The sequence below is a fragment of the Peromyscus maniculatus genome, chromosome 13 (assembly GCF_049852395.1).
Source record: "Peromyscus maniculatus bairdii isolate BWxNUB_F1_BW_parent chromosome 13, HU_Pman_BW_mat_3.1, whole genome shotgun sequence".
Lineage (NCBI taxonomy): Eukaryota > Metazoa > Chordata > Mammalia > Rodentia > Cricetidae > Peromyscus > Peromyscus maniculatus.
The window spans coordinates 63,187,572-63,206,028 of NC_134864.1; positions in this window are offsets into that span (position 1 = coordinate 63,187,572).

Consider the following 18,457-nt stretch of genomic DNA (forward strand, 5'->3'; position numbering starts at 1 on the left):
TTTCTTGGTGTTTTCATACAATCTTAATTTTATTTTAATATGAAGATCTTCTTTAAAGATTGTGTTTTCCATTCATCTTGTGTTTTTTTTTTTTGTTAGCTTTAATAAATAGGAAAAAAATAATCCAGGTTTTTATTCCTTAGTATTTCACGGAGCCTGTGACATCCTCTAAGATCCATATCAGCAACTGAGCTTTCCTTGAAACTTCTCTGTACTTCTACACCAGGTTGACACAAGATTTGTTGAAAACAAACAAACAAACAAAATGTTATGATGATTTCGTAATTAGATTTGTTTTTATGTTTGAGTAATTTCAGGTAACTACTTGGCTTCACACCAACGTTATATTCAATAATAAGGATCTTTCATTTTTTTATATAAACTTTGAAGAAAAATCACTTGCTGGAATTTTACATTAATTTTGAGATTGTATTATAATTACATCTTTCCCTCCCTTACCTGTCCTCCCTCCAACCACTCCCATGTATCTTCTGTTGCTCTCAGTCAAAGACAAGGCCCTATTTTCTATAATTGTTTACACACACACACACACACACACACACACACACACTGAATGAAATAGAGAAAAATTCCAGGTATGCTACTATTAAAAACAAAACAAACAGAACTGTAGAGTTGTGGAGCACAGTCCCAGCGGGTACTCTCCGAGACAGCTCCTGCACCAAGGCTCAGGGACCATTGCAGAAGAAGGGACAGAGGGACAGCAGATCAGGGAGTTTGCAGTGAGACTGTATCACCTAGGGACGTCGTAAGCTACCCCCATAAAGTCTCACCAACATGACGCCTAAAAGACACCACCAATAGACATGCCCAAATGGATGAGGGAAAGCAAATGCGGCCTCCATCAGTCATTGGAGAAAAGTTCTGTGATGACTGATGGAAGCAGATTCAGAGATCCACAGTTAATCACCAGGCAGAGCTACAGGAGTCCAGTTGAAGAGAGAAAAGAGGGATTCTATGAGCAAGTGCATCAGGATCATGATGGGGAAACCTGCAGGGATGACCAAACCAAACTAGAGGGAACCCATGAAAGTTGGATCAATGGCTGTGGAGCCTACATGGGAGGACTGGACTAGGCCCTTTGCACGGTGAGACAATTGTGTAGCTTGATCTGCTTGGGGGACCCACAGTGAGAGTATCAGAATCCTTCTCTGGTGCATGAGCAGGCTTTGTGGAGCCACCTACCTGTGATTGGACACATCCTGCAGCCTTGAGGCAGGAGGAAGGGCTTAGACTTGCATCTGCTGAATGTGCCTCCTCATGGGAGGCCTTGCCTTCTTGTGGGTGGGAGTGGGTTTGGGAGGGGGAAGTCCTGGTGGGGAGTGGGAGATGGGAAGAGGGGGATCTTTGATTGGTGTGTAAAATGAATGAAATTTTTTCTTATTAAAAAATAAATTTAAAAAAAAGAAAGAAAATGAGGCCTCAACCATTCACAAAGAAATTGAGGAATCCTGGATGTGGGAGAAATAGTCTTCCCCAGGGACGGAGAGTATACCAATTAGTTATCAAATAACAAATGATCATCCCTGAACACATACATACAGTAATTTATAAAGACTGAGAAGGTTATATTCAGGGATATAAATGCATATAACAGCCATTAATGGAAAAAAAGCCATGCATTTTAAAAAGGGAAAGGAGGGTTTGGAGGGAGAAAGAAGTATAGAGGAAAATAATGTTATTACAATATAATCTCAGAAGTAAATATAAAAGCAATACTTTGAAAAGGGTATTTGCTCTGAGCTGTTGACAATAGACATTCTGGGGAGGGAAGAGGCAATGAAAAGGCCAGTGCTTGCAAAGGATGCAAAGGAAAGACCAAGGCTTTCTTTAGGATACAGAAAGCAGACTTACAGATCTCAAGTAAAGCTTTTGTTAGCACAATCTGACTTGAACCTGTGTCCTGAGACCAAAATGGAAGGAGGGACTACGCAGGCTGAAGTGAATGAAAACAAGGCATCGCAGATGATCCAGTAAGGTAGATTGGGCCTTCTGGAGGCTGGAAGCAGAATTAAGGAAGTCTGTTGGCTTGAGCACTGGTGGGTGTGCTCCTATATCCCCATTACATGGCAAAGAACAACAATCAGGAGCTGCCTTGCTGACAATAGAAACAATCTGTTCTGCTACTGCCCCAGACCTGTGGCATTCTGGACTAGACATGTCCTCAACTATGGTTGAGTGTGATAAGTGTACAACAAATAAATTCTTCTGCTATCTCAGGTGAAGAAGCAAATGAAAGTGAGGAGGAGGATGAGTTGGTGCAGAGGGTCTGAGCACTGGCTGCGCTTTTTTCCAGAGGACTCTGGTTTGCTTCCCAGTAGCTACATGGCAGCTCACAACAATCTGTAACTGTATTCTATGACATGACATGCCCTCCTTTGACTTCCCTGGATACTGCACAAACATGGTGCACATGCAAACAGGTAGGCAAAATCTCATCCATATAGAATTACAATTTAAATATTCTACAAAAGTAATATATTGTTCTAAATTCAGTAAACACTGTATCATTTGTGTATGTTTTTTACCTTGATTGCTTGATCAAAATACTTGTCAAATGTCAAACACTGAAGAACTATATCAATTAAAAACAAAACATTTTAAAATGCTCTGTTTCTGACAATCTTTTAAAATACTTCTTTTCCTCGGGAATCAGTGATCCATGAAACTTAACAGGATCACCCAGCATCAGCATCCTCTATGGGTAAGAATTCTCCCTTCAAACTAGAAAAGACTATGACCCTAGCAGGAAGGAAAGGGCAAGAATTACAGTAAACTGCATTCTTTCAGGAGTGTTTAAAGGATTAACCTTGACAAATGTTAAATCAATTTTCAGCAATCTTAAAGAATGAAGAGAAAATACAGTGAATTTACAAGTATTTGAACAATAAATAGTTGCTGATTCTTTTCCTTTTTAATGAAATTACTATTTGTATATCCAGTAGAGAAATATTATTTGAAAAATTTAGAAGTACTGATATGTGAAACATTCCTGAAATATACAATTTTAAAATGACATTACTTTCTTGAAAGACATTGTTTATGGGAGAAAGATGATGTCAAACAGGATATAACCATAAAACAGACAAACAAAAAAGGTATCGTTAAGCTGAAAAGTCTTGTGTGCATGGGCAATGGGAGTGTATATATGTACAGGAACATGCTCTTGCATATTTATAAATACACATGTGCGAAAAACAGAGGGGCAATCCATGGTTTTATTTACTTAAGTGCTTTTGACTGTGACATGGTCTCTTTTGGCTTGAAGATGGCTGAGGATTCTCAGTGAGAATGCCAGTGAGCCATTTCCACAAGGATTTTCCTGTCTTATGCTCCAGCTTTGGGCTTCGCAAGCAGCACTATACCCAGTTTTGTTATCGCTGTTGTTGTTTTATATGGTATCTGAGAATCAATTCATGCTCCCACGATTGCAAGGGAAAGATTTATTGAGCAAATTTCTAGCCCTGAAAGTTCTCTGCATAATTAAAATTATGGCAACTTGAAAAAGAGACACCAGCCCATTTCCTGAGACTAACAATATACTTACATCCAACAGACAATCTGTTTTCATAGAAAGCAAATTCATGCTACCTCAGTAAAACTTATCTCTAAGTCATGAGCCAATACAGCCCCCAATATATTGAGATATCTTAATTATTATTTGGAAATATTAGAATCTGAGTATTGATTTCAAACTTCTTAACAAGAATTATCAAAAATGTGAGATAATTACAAATCAACAAATATTGTGACAAACATCTTTCCTTTCCATATGATGGTTTGTAGAAATGTGTTTTCTTTCATGTTTACTGAAACAAATTTATTTAAATATCCAGTTTTGGTCCTGGAGTGACGGCTCAGAGCATAAGTTGCTTACCTCATAAACATGAGTACTGCCATACAGTCCTAGAATCTATATAAAACTCTGCATATGTTAATGCATTCTGTACCTCTGGAGCAGGGGAGATTGAGACAGTTGAATTGTTTGGAATTATGGGCCTCCTTCATGAATACTATCCCTCACAATATGAGAAGGTGCTATACAAACTGCCAAAGAAGTAGAGAACTAGGTAGTCCTATTGAGTTGTAAAGCCTACGAACTAAAATGATGAGTAGGTAGCAATATATCACCAATGGTGCAATAGTGGTGTTTTTATTTGGGGGATGTCCAATGGCTGTCTAATTGCATTAGAGGCCCAGCCAAGAGGAGGCAATTCATGCCTGACACTCTAAGTACATCTGATTATAAATGTTCCTTTGGCTAGAGTTTATAGACTGTAGAGGAGAACACCATTCATTAAACCAGAAAAACCACTCTCTTTTAAATACTTAACCTTCTACCCAGATAACTGTAAGTTATGCCATTTGTTAAAGATACTTATCTTTCTACCCAGGCAATGGTAGATTATACCCCTTGTTGAAGATGTAGCAGATTGAGACTATCACAGAGCTCAACAACTGGTCATGTGTAGAGATTAAGTTAGTACAGGGTGCCCAATTATTGTTGATATAGCCACAAAAAAAAAAATCCCCACAGCTAAGGCTGAATGACAACCAGGCAAGAAGAGCCAGAAAGATTGTAAGCAACAGAGGGCCAGGGTGTCTACTGAAAGAGAATGGCTTCCAGACATGACAGGGAAGCTGCTCAATGAAAAATAGAAATATATTGTTGCTTAAATAAGACTTGGCTCATACAGACCCCCAAGTAGCTTTTATATCTGATTTCTATCTATAGATTAATACAATACCTGCTTTAAAAAAATGTAATGATTATGTTCTTGGGTTCTAGGTATGAAAGTCTTTCCTGTCATGAACAACACTCTGCTGTAGACACACACACAAAAAAAAAACCCACACAAGTACATATACATATGTAATTAATAAAAATTGTCTTGACTTTCGAAGATATCAATATATAATTTACACTTTTATGCAAAACCCTTTGCCATAAGTGTTTATATGTTTGAGTTTCTTGACGGCACGTATGTCGGTGCAACACATACCAGCCTGGTGCCCACAGAGGCTGGAAGAAGTTTTGAATAACCAGGAACCGGAGTTAGGCATGGTTGTCAGCCAACATGTGTGTGCTGGGAATCCAACCCAGGTTCTCTGGAAGAGCCGCAAGTGCTCATAAATGTTGAGTTATCTTTCCTGCCCTCTTTATTTTATTTTTATTTTAAAAATGCCTATTCATATTTTTGGTTGTGAACCTAGCCTTTAATGGCTGAGTTGTGGCACACACCTGTAATCCCAGCACTTGGGAGGCAGAGGCAGGAGGATCTTTGTGAGTTTGAGGCCAGCCTGGTCTACAGAGTGAGATCCAGGAAAAGTGCAAGGCTACACAGAGAAACCCTGCCTCAAAAAACAAAACAAAACAAAACAAAACAAAGCCTATTTATGCACTGAAATGCCTGGGAATTTCTTTGGAAATACTGCCCTTCACAATTTTACAATTTCAAAAAACATTGTTGGCTGGTTTATTTTAAGAGAGTTATACTACAGAGACACTTGGAAGCACTGCCTACATGGATTTCTGTGTTCAACATGGATTTCTGCATCCATGAGGTCATAATTAAGAAACTTACAGCAATAAAATTGACTTTATCTTTAACTAGAGACGAAGTTTAAGTAATTTGTTTTGATTTTGTTATAAGATTATTACTTTGAAAAAGTAAAACCTTAAGAGAAATGAGATATAATATTTTCAAATTTAAAAAACCTCATTCTTTAATAATAAAATGTGGGAGATTGTTCCTCACCTCCACTCCTGGCTGTACTTCCCAAAGATGATATAAACACAGTCTACTTTCTCCGTAGGCCCCTCCTTCTTGGAATGGAGAAATCAAGGCAATATCTATTTTTCATGTTACCAGAAGCAAACTCTTTTGTATATAAAATGTCAGTACAGAGACTCGATTCCCTAGATGTCTGTCTGGCTTTCTATAGTTTCTGTTAAAGCCTTCTGGCTTTATAGTCTTCTTAAGGCTGACCAATCTCCTCCCCCAAAGCCCGTTACCAACTGCCATAAAAAAAATGTGCAATACTAATGTTATATATTTCTTCCATCCATGTCTACAAAGCAAATTTCCTCAAACAACAGTATGAAACAGGAATTTATTTCGTCCTTAATGTAGCAGATCAAGAATTGAAGAAGAGATTCTTTGAAGACACCCTGGGATCAAAGTCCCATCAGCTGTAGCAATTTTTTTTCAAAGATCACTCAAAACAATGCTTCTCCAATCCCACTAACCTGCCTTTTATTTCAGTATTCCACCAACCACAGGTTGCTCCTCCCACCCACTCTTCTGCTATTCATCCTTTTGTTTTTATTTAATTCCTTTTTCATACAATAAATCTTATTATGTTTCCCCTCCCTCAGCTCCACCTAGATGCTACCCATCTCTCTAATGAACCAACTTCCTGTGCCTTTTCCTTCCCTATCTCTCTCTTTCAAAAAATCAAAACAAAACAAGCAAACAAACAAACAAACAAAAACTCACTAAAATCAAAACAACAACAAAAGGACAAAAAGTTCTAAAGCCCCAAAAAGGAAGCAAAAATAAACACACACACACACACACACACACACACACACACACACCAAACACACACAGAGGAACAAGCATTTACCAGGGGTTTTATTTTGTGTTGGCCAACTATTGTGGGGCACAAGTATTGCCCCAGGTGGTTTTGATATACATAGTGACATTTTACTGGAGAAAACTGATTTTCCATTTGCCTGTGGGTATCAATAACAGATTGCTCCTCAGTTAACAGTGGGACTGTGGGTCTACTCCCCACTCTTAGGGAGGAGTCCCATTCAGGTCCTATGCCCACCACCACAGTATTTGTGAGTTAACATATGCATCCTTTCTGTTCTGTTATGTCTAGAAGACAGTGGTGTTTTCTTTCACCCTCTTCATTTTGGCTTTCTCTGCATGTTTTTCTTTCATTTTATTTCTTTTTTGATACAATAATATAATTGCAGCATGTGTCCCTTCCTTCCTCAAACCCAGCCCTGCTTTAAGGACACTTGCTCATCTTACACAGCTGCATCTCAAATGGGAATTTAATAACCGCTGTTCATTTATTTCCTTAGACCGTGGGGTAGTGACTCCAGCTTCATGTAGCTCTGGCCTGTGCAGGTGGCTGCAAAGTCACAGGCAAACAGCATTTTCATGAATTCATGCCCCATGTTGGGTGCCAGATAAAGTAATATAATCATATTTAATTAAAATCTTTAGTGAAAAGGAAAAAATAAAATGTTTTCTGCCCTACAAAACTAAGGAAGTTTAATGAGAACAGTTCGATGATATAGTAAATAAATAAAAACCATAGGGAATAATGACCAAAAATAATGATAATTGTTATTTGAACCTAAGTAATTTAGGCAGGCTAACATGCTCTAATTTATTGTAAATGAATATATTTACAATATATTTACCTACTTTTTTGTTTTAAAAGAGTTTGTAGAAGGTGAGAGTGTGATAGTAATTTGGGAAGCATGCTGTCTGTACAGAAATCTAATAGTGTGATAGTAACTTGAGAAGCATGCTCTCTGTATAGAAATCTAAGGTGGAATAATGTAAATAATGAAGTACATTTCTTTGTAGTTCTTACAACCAGTAAGTTGCTCATTATGGTAAGCAAAACAGATGTCATAAACCCCATAAAACGCTAAAAATTGAACATCTAGATAAGGGAAAATGAGAAATTAAATGAGGTACTGTCAGTTACTTCTTGAAGCTCTAGGAGAAAAGGGGGAGGAGAGAACACAGACAAGAGTGAGATGCACAAAATTATAGCAGATTTAAATCCAACAGTAGCAATCATATTAAATTTGACCAAAATTTATGTTTGAAAGGAATACATTGTCAGAATAAGGGAGAAATCCAATAATTATGTGCTGCTTTAAAATTCTGCTTTAAATGTGAAGACATGGGTAGGTAAATACTAACAGCATAGAAACTGATATGTCATGGAAGCATGAAGGCCCAGGGAAGACAGAAAATATTTTATAATCAATATCAGTAGTATTTTTTTCAAACCATTTCTTTAGGAATATACTTATAATTTCATTTATTTTATTACAGAGATAAATGCCTTTTAAAAGTCACAGCAATCCCGAAATGCATGCAATGGACAACACGGTTTTTATTTTATATCTGTTCTGATGAAATTTAATAGAAACATAGAGAAACCCATCATTATATTGAAATATTAAGCATTTTTTTCAAGACATGGTTTCTCTGTGTAGTTTTGGTGCCTGTCCTATATCTTGATTTGTAGACCAGGCTGGCCTTGGACTCATAGAGATCTACCTGGCTCTGCCTCCCAAGTGCTGGGATTAAAGGCGTGCGCCACCACCACCTGGCTTAATATTAGGCATTCTTAAAGATAGTTGACAGAAAAAAATTACAAAACAAGTCAGAAAAGATGCAAATCAATTGATGAACACTGTCAAAAATATGACCTTATTAGACAGAAAATTAACCCCTGAGTCCAAGTTTACCTCATCATTAACTTTGGACTGGCTTCACTCTAGTACAGTGTGATGGAGACCACACCTGCACATTCCTTTACATATATTCTGTAGTTATTCATTATCTGTATTTCACACATATGGGCTCATTTATAAGTTGCATGTACACATACTATTAGAAGAAAGGGCAAACAGTTGCCATGAATAATTTGGAGTTAAATAATTCACAGGTAGCAGTACATAAAAAGTAAATTATAGTTTTCATCAGGGCTAATACATCCTTTGTAGGAATTACTAAAACCTTTCTAATTAGTTGCTCTCTTTATGTCCTTTCCTGTCTTGTATTCCAGAGGAATCCCACAATATCCACAATACATTAAAAATAGAACAAAAGCCGGGTGGTGGTGGTGGTGTGTGCCTTTAATCCCAGCACTCAGGAGGCAGAGCCAGGTGGATCTCTGTGAGTTCAAGGCCAGCCTGGGCTACTGCTACTAAGTGAGTTCCAGGAAAGGTGCACGGCTATACAGAGAAACCCTGCCTTGGAAAAAAAATAGAACTACACATAGTAAAAATATTAAACACAGCCCTTGGCTCTTCGCAAATACTTTCCAAAGAATCCATAATAATGCTGATTGGCTCTTTAGTACCTTAGCTCACCTTTAATTCATGTTGCAGGGTCTTGACCCACAGGTCTTAATGATGCTCCCTCAATGATAACATTGAGTTTTGTGCAATCATCTCCCTGGAAATCACAGAGAGTCCACTGGGTGGAAAGAACTCTTATGTAATTTAAGAACTTCATGGTCATAAATTAATTAACTTCCATGATTTCTGCTGATTGATACTTAGCTATTTTTGCTAACAGCAATTTATTCAACGATATTCATTTAACCATTACTTTAATTTTGCATTTCTATTAAGAGATTGTTACATTCTGCAGACACATTCACCTTCATGAAAGTTATGCTTAACTGAATGCATCTATTTGCACATAATGTTTTAGTGTTAGGAACTAAATATTAATTGTCAAAAAATAAAATTACCTTTTCATGTTATGAAAGGAAAAATATAATTTTGGCCTAAGTACATCCTGGCTTTATTTGATGTTAAAATACACAGAATAAACTTATGTGAGAGCATATATGAGCATTACTTTTGAAGCCATAAAAATGTTAGAGAAGTTGAGGAACATGTAAGACACTACTTCAGTTAGAATGTGATTTTCTAATGCTATTTTTTTCTATAAAAGTCTTCTATATTTGTAGTAATTTCAATACTTGTGTATAAAAAGGATGTGGTACTGAATTCTTGTAATGCTAAAAGTTAAAATACAGACTCTTCCATTCAGAGTTGAATCTCAATTAATGAAGTTAAGTCTTTAACCAGGTGGTTCATGTATACATGTCACATATATTTTCTTCAATGTTAGCAGATATTTGCAACAAATATGATATTACATTATAGTATTTGTTTCTTCAAAATTGCTAAATATTGTATAAATAAGAAAATTGACACTTGCTCAAGCATGTTTATTGCTGTTGTATTTCAATATCCAAAAATTGGAAACAACCTAGAAATCCCACAACAGAAGAGAAAATATGCTACATTTACACAATGAAATATTAATTAACCATTAAAAAATAACTTCATGAAGTCTTCAGTCAACTTGGTGGAACTAGCAAAGTCATCCAGAGTGAGGCCCAGAAAGACAAGTATGGTATATATTTACTTATATGTGAATATTAGCTGTTAAGTCAATGATAACCAAGTACAATCCAAAGAACCACAGATAGTAGGTACTGAGTAAAGGACTAGAGGGAATAGATAGATCTCCTTAGAAAAGAGAAACAAAATACATAGATATGGATGGATGTTGTCCCAGAATGGGAGTATCAAGTGGAAAGGAGGCAGAAGGGGAGAGGGAATTGGGGAGGGAATATTGCAGTGACCACTAAAATTAAGGTACATTTCAGGGATGGAATGGAAATGACATACAGTAGAAACTTATATATATATATATATATATATATATATATATATATATATATATATGAAGGTGATCTGTATGAACTCACCAACTGACCCATGTCCCAAGCCCTCAAAGAAATATTTTTATTTCCATTTTTATTTCAACTTTGATCCATTAACCAATGGATCCTGAGTACCTTTTTAAAATATAGTCCTATAACTTCTAAAACTTCTTTTGTAATTGAATTACTACTCTAAGCAGGACTGTGACAAAAGATGATAAGTTTTTTTAAAAAATAAAATATCCATAAAGACCAATGTGTTGAAGGTTCGGTTCCTATATGGTGACAGCATCACTTCTCGAGTGGATAAATCAGTAAATGAATTGATAAATGTGCCAGCATTGTAATAACAAGTGAGACGGTTAGAGGAGGCGTGGGCTAATTAGAGGAAATAGACTACTAGGTACATGGATTGTATTTGAGGCACATCACCTGTCATTACCACCCCTCCCCAGCAAAGAGAAAAGTCATTTTGTTCTATCACAAAAATACTATGATATCGACTTCTCCACAGACTAAATGCAATGAGCCAACTAAACATAGGCTAACATTTCTAAAATGGGGGTCAAAAGTCAACCATTTCTGAGTACATTTTCTTCAATAGTGACAGAAAATTGAATAACATAAAAAGTGAGTATTGAGAAATAGGGGTTTTTTTTTGCTGTAACTATTGAATTATCATGCTCTATGAGCTTGTGAAGTTATTGTGTAAGAAGTAAAAAGCTATTAACAAGAAGTCTATAATTTTTATAGTCCTGAGATGGTGGGTTTCTAAGACTGCAAAGATTTTTTTCTATATTTAATCCAGGTCTACAGTGTTTGTGACATTAGGTTGAACTTAGACCTGTTGTTTCAGCTTGGCTCTGAAGACCATGGCGACTTCAAGGATGTGGACTTTTACATCTATGCCACGCCCTTCTTACTTCTATGTCTTTGGTACCTGTGACAAATAATCTAGTTGAACATTCAGTGCAGCTTTTACTAAATTTGCATATTCTAATTTTTCTTTATTAATCCGTTTTAAGTGTCAGCTATTTTGATGTTTTGCAGAATATGATTTATTCCAGTCATCTGGTGACCCAAGTAAGCATCGAAGTTGTTCATAACCTAGTAAAACAGGTTATGTTTTAGTAGTAATATGTAGTGTATTATTTTAGGAACAATCAAGAGGAAGAAGTTAATCCTAGCTAGCAGCATGATGATTTTTATATAATTTCATGAAAAAATATGACAACTTCTTTTAAATTTTCTAAAAAAAAACTTTAATTTTTGAGGATGTGTTAGATTTGTTTTAAATGCTTTGAAAATCTTAAAGACTGGCAATTTTATTTTTTAGAGTAGTTATACATATTAATATATTAGCACTTATAAAAGGACTTATTTGTAAACATTTATGAACTTTGTATTATAAACCCCATGAATGAAGGCTATCTATTAAAATAATTTTTATCATGTTTTACTGTGATTAAAAGAGAATTCAGGACTGCAAAATAACTCCTAATATGCTTTTCAAAGTTTATTTTATCTCATATATTAAAGTAAAAAATACATATTTAAAGTCAATCATAGACTCATAAACATGTACTATACTAAATCAGCTCATATAATTGCAAATTAATAAATAAATGACAGATTTAAGAGCAATGTTTTGCCCTCTATTTTCTTGGCTAAGAAGACACCTAACAAGCCACAGGCGTATTTAGCATGTACCGATGAAGAGTGTGTGGGCTCTGGTTATAGCTGCCTTTGGAATGTTTGATACCTGTGGTTTCCAATATTGAATTGCTCTGTATTTTGGCACATTGTTACTGTGCTCCATTCCTTCATACCTTGAACTGAGCTGGCACATGAGGATGACAGAATCTTCAGTTCTCAGAAGTTTCCTTTACTTTGAAATGCACTAAGGGAAAAAAAGTAAATAAATAAATAAATTCTTTTCTCATATATTACATCTCAACCACAGTTTACACTCCCTCCCCTCCAGTGTCTCTCCCTCACCACCTCCCATCTCCCCGAGAGATCCACACCATCTCTGTCTCCCCTCAGAGAAGAGCAGGCCTCCCAGGGACATCAACCAAACATGGTGTAATATGAAACAATAAGACCAGGCAGATACTATCTCATGAAGGCTGGATGAGGCAACACAGTAGGAGGATGGGATGTGGAAGTTTTTGCTTTTGTCAGAGGCTGTTCTTCCAATATCATATAAGAGAGTTCACAGAAATAGATGTTTAAGCAAATTCACAATAATAGAAAAAATTGGAAGTCTGGTTTGGAACAGAGTTCAGGTATTTGTGAGTTTATGAAGTGTTGAGCTAGGTTTGAAAGTATGTGAATCATGGTAAGACTGGGCTGGACATAATGTTAATTCATAATCAATCAAAGGTTATTTTATTTTTATTACATTTTTATTTTTTAAAAATTTCAAACATTATGATTCTATCCTATTATTTGTCCTCCTCCAAGTCTTCCCATATGCTTCTCACTTTCCTACCCACTCAACTTCATGTCCTTTCTCCATCTCAGAAACAAAACAAAAGAAAAAAAACACCAATAAAACCAAACCAAACAAACAATAAAACCACACCAATAACGCAGAGTCTGTTGTGTATTGGTCATCTACTTATGGGGATATGACCTCTCCTGAGGTGTGATGATATACCCACATTCACTCCATTGGAGAAAACTGATTTCCTCTCTCCCAGCTGGTACCAATTGCTAGTTGTTTTTTGGTTAGGATTGAGACAAACCATTACTTACTTCTTACATAGCTTATGTGGGCATAAATCTAAGATGTTTTTATTCCAGTTTATTGGAAAGATAAAATTCATATTAATGCAATGCACTATAACTGTGTTAGTAAAAAAAATGCATCATCTGTAAACTACCTTATAAAAATATAAACCATAGAACCACATTCCATTTTGAATTCCTCAATCTTAGCAGCAATTATTTATCCTGTCCTGTCCTCGTTTGGAGATTTTTATCATGCATAAACAAAACAAAGTGAAAACTGGAATATATTCTTTTTGGAAACATGTTGCTTACTTTATCATTATGGGAAAAATTCTGACAAAGTACTTTAAGAGGAAAATGGATTTATTTTAGCACATGGCGTCAGTCCGTCTTGATAGTGAGGAGGTATAAGGACATACCGACTTAAGTCACAGCATCTGAGAACCAAGGGCTGGGGAGAGGAAACTAGCAAGGCTAGCAAGCTTTCTCTGTCCTGTGTTCTTCCATCTGGGCTGTCTATTAAGATGGTGACACCCACACTCAGAGAACACCTCTTCCCCTTAAGTAGTACTTTTTGAGAATCTCATGGAAATGCACAAAGGTGTGCTTGCTAATGTCTGTGGCCTCCTATCACCCTGATGAAATCCGTGTTCACATGTTGTTCACAACATCCTTTATCTCCCTGATTTAGATTTCTGCCATCATCTGTTCTCAGGAAAATACGTTTACAAATGCAATCCTCTTTTTCCAGCTCTGCTCTAGCCTTCTTGTTCTCCAGTCGGTTGCTGCCATTAGTTTATTATCTCTGATTTGCCAGACGTTTTCCCAGCAATTGATTAAATAAAAGAGAGCAAAAGAGACCTCAGATTTTCTTCACAGGAACCACATTCCAGCAAAGGGAAACCTCTGGATGATTATGATGAGATGGTCCATCAAGAGTGACTTTCCATGAGGTTCCCACACTCTTTTCTCCTGGGGCTACATTGGCTATTGGAAGTGGATTATCTTTTAGGCTCTTAGATAGTATAAAATCTATAATTGGAGTTATATACATTAATCCTGTAATTACTTTGTATTCATTAGAAATAAAACAATTTTTATGTAAAATAAATTGTTGTAAGAAAATCTTTGCAATTACTCAGTATTATTTGGTGTTTCACAGTGGTAATAATAACTGGTTATCTTTCTTATTTTGTCTGAGTTTTATATTTTTTTATTTTTGAGATTTCAGTGCAGTTACATCCATTCTGTCTTTCTTTCCTCCTTTCCATACTCTTTGTTGGACATTTCCTTCCTATCTTTCAAATTTTTATTCATTAAATTAAAATTACATACACACACACCAAAAAAAATCCTAAGTACATAAATACAATGTGCTACATCTATATTATGTTATTTACAGTCCTCATGGAAGAGCACACACCAATTGGCTATCCAATACCACTTGGTCAGGCTTGAAAACCTACATGAAGTAACAAAAGTAAAACATTTTTACTATTGTTATATCAATTCTCTACAAATGCTAGGGGAAAAGAATCTTACCATCTCCTTACATTTTGGCATTACCATGTGACAGGTGCCCAATTATAACAAATAATCTGCTGAAATTTCTACTTCTTATTTGGAGCTTAAAATATAATTGCATATATGGGCTCAGTTCCTCCTACTCGTTCCCTATCACCACAGAAGGTGCTCTCCGGCTAGTATTCTACTACCATATGTATTTTTAAAAATTAGATGTAGTGTGGACCTGAATCCAGTCCAGAAGATTTCAGACAAGCATGGTTGGACTTAGCTGACCTTCCCTTTCATTGACCCACAGCCATCATTAGTGGAAGCAACATTGTTCTTTAGTAAATGGAATGGTTCCTTAATAGATGGAACCAAGTGACTATATATATATATATATATATATATATATATATATATATATATATATATATATATTATGGTGTCCTTACATTACACAAATACAAAATCTGAAAACTAATTTGGATAAATAGCTCAGCCAATGTTTCATCCATTGCCTCTTCTGTGCTCAAAATTTAAAAATTTCCTGTAATATCTAACCTCTTATACCACCCAAGCTGTTCAAAAGAAATACCTTCCCATTGCATAATTTCTTGACTGCTTCAAATTTCTCTTGTTCTTTTGGAATTTTGTACTGAATGTTTATGTCTGGCTAACTAACATCAAGGTTGTGTAAAGTTTTTTTAAGAGAATATATCCTTGTATATAACCAGCTTTGTGAACTTAACCAGTTTATAGGATACTGTTTAAAAGCCATTTCTGTCTCCACTGCAAATGATACGTATTTATGTAATTTTCATGCAGAACAACAGAAGCTATCATTACCGACTAGTGGAAAGAAAAAGATCAAGTTTACACAATTGTAGGTAAAATCATGTTTTCGAAAATTAGCCAGCAGATTAGAAAAACATTCTAAAAATTAGAATTTCTCTTCTATTGTTGCTGTTTAATTTAGTGATTAGGCAGTATCCATGCTGCCATTTGCTCCTTCTGCTAGAGAGCTGTCACAGGTGAAGTAAATAATAATTTGCAATTCCGCAAATCAACACCTGCCAATCACTTACATCTTTGACTAAATTTTTAAAAAAAAATGTTTCATTTTAGCTTTGTTCTTTCTGATTATAATTTTACTTTGTGAAATATTGCCAATTTTACAACTGCTCCTCCACCTTTGAGAAACTGCGGCACAGGTTTCCCTGTGGTTCTGGGGGCTCTTATTAAGCTGTTCTGTGTGATGCTGTATCCAGAATGTAGCATGATTCCCGTCAACAGGCTCAGCTAATTAAGTTCTATAATCAAGGACTCTGCAGCCAAGAGCTAATTTAAAAATTAAATGCTGAAAACAGAACAACGTAATTTACTCCACAATTAAACGATTAGAGTTGACAGGACTATGACATATTGCTCTATTTCTAACATTGGAAAATATCCATGATGAATTTTAACTTTTTTTTTTCATTGTAACACTGGACATTTTCAGTTTTTCCCATAAAATATATATATTTTTTCTAATCTAACTAGCTTTAGGGATTTCCTAGCAGTTGACTTTGAGCTGTATACTGTACATAGTTTAGAACTGGAGGGACCCTCTGGCAGTATTGCTCTGAAGCCTCTGCTTCTCTGTGCTTGATGCTCAAAGATGACACATGCCCACGCTGATGGGGACCCGCTGTTCTGTGATAGTGACACAGAGCATGGAGATGACTGTGTGATTTCCCTCCAACCCTATCCTCCCCTCTCTTCAGATTCATTTCTTTTTTTCTATCCCCAGTCACCAAAGAATGGTTATAGTTGTCTCCTCAGGATATTTTCTGCCGCCAAAATTGAAAAAAAAATATCCAGTTATCCATATTTGGGGAAACGATGATTCTTGAGTCTATGAAATGGGTATAAGTGGCAGTAATGAGACAGCCAAGCACACAGAATAGTGGCTTAGTTTCTCTTCACCTCCCTTCCCTAGTAACAGTGCCCTTGGCACCGTAGGTCCCTTAGTGCATATGTGTGTGACACACACTTGCCTGTGACCATTGTATCCTGTATTGAGCTGCATGAATACCTCTCTTTAAACAATGGAATAAGTTATCCTCTGCTAACAACAATCCAACTTAGGCAGATCCTATCCAAACATACTCTCATTATATCCAGACAGAAGAGTGAAAAGGTTTGAAATAGTGTGGCTACATGGTTAAATGCATGGTAAGGAGAGACCTTAAACACACTTTTATGGAATTCCCTATTTGATATTTTATGGCCATGCATAATTGGGCATGCATATGATTGAAATCAGATGCATTAGAACAAGAGACATGTTTAGTACAGAATGTAGATAAATTAATGTTGTTGTTTGTTTTTGCAATTTTGGGGGGCCTGCCACTCAGTTCCCAAATAAATCACTTACAGAAACATATTCTTATGTATAAATGCCTGGGCATAACTTAGCTTGTTTCTTGCCAGCTTTTCTTAACTTTAAATTATCCCATCTACATTTTGCCTTTGGGCCTTTTCCTTTTCTTATTTCTGTTATCTTACTTTCACTCTTATTCCATATCTGGCTGTGTGGTTGGGTGGCTGGGTGGCTGGCCCCTAGTGTCCTCTTCCTTCTCCTCTCATTCCTTCTTCTCCCAGATTTCTTCTTCAATTTATTCTCTCTGCCTGCTAGCCCCACCTATCCTCTTTCTTGCCTCACTATTGGCCATTCAGGTCTTTATTAGACCATCAGGTGTTTTAGACAGGCAAAGCAACACAGCTTCACAGAGTTAAACAAATGCAACATAAAAGAATGCAACACATCTTTGCATCATTAAACATATGTTTCACAGCACAAACAAACCTAACACATCTTAAAATAATATTCTACAATAAAGTAATCTACCAAATAATATAAGAACTACCCAAACTAAACCCCTATTAACTTCCCCTCCTGCCTTTAAAATGGAGCCTACTACTAGCATATTTTAGGTTCAGCTGCCTTCTAAGTACACATCCTTATACCCATATGTTAGCACAACCCTTACCCCTCATCAAAGAAGCTTCCCTTTGAAGCATTCAGAGGACTATTTTAGAGGTAAAATATAGATGATAGCTGACTGTGGATTGCCCATGCCCAAATGGGAAATCTCAAACACCAACTGTACACTCAAGGCTCAGGGAAATCATGGAGAGGGGGCAGAATGACTATAAAAATCAGATAAATTGGAGGGCTTCTATAAAAGAGTATCCTCCTGACATGATGGTGATGTTGCAATCACTAACGTTCAAAAGTTATGGTTACCTGCATAAAACCTGTAAATGGCCACATCAGATATCACTGCTATCAAAAAGAAAGACCCAGTGTCAGATCTGAAAATAAATCCATGTGCTGTAGAGAAGCCAGTGCACGAAACCTGGACACTGACTCGAATGCACAGGTTTGAAGAAAGTGATGTAGAACCAAGAAACTGCATTGGCTTGGATGTACAGGTTCCAAGGAAGTGAGGTAGAACCAATTAGTACCTTCTGTGAATTTTACTTAAGAAGCTTAACTTTGCATCCATAAGGTCAAAAGTTGTTTTTCAACAGAAAACATTATAATGCATGTATGTACATTTAGAACAAATGCCGTCAAATTTAATAGAAATACATATAGTTAAATTGCTGATACCAAGAACATACAGCTTTG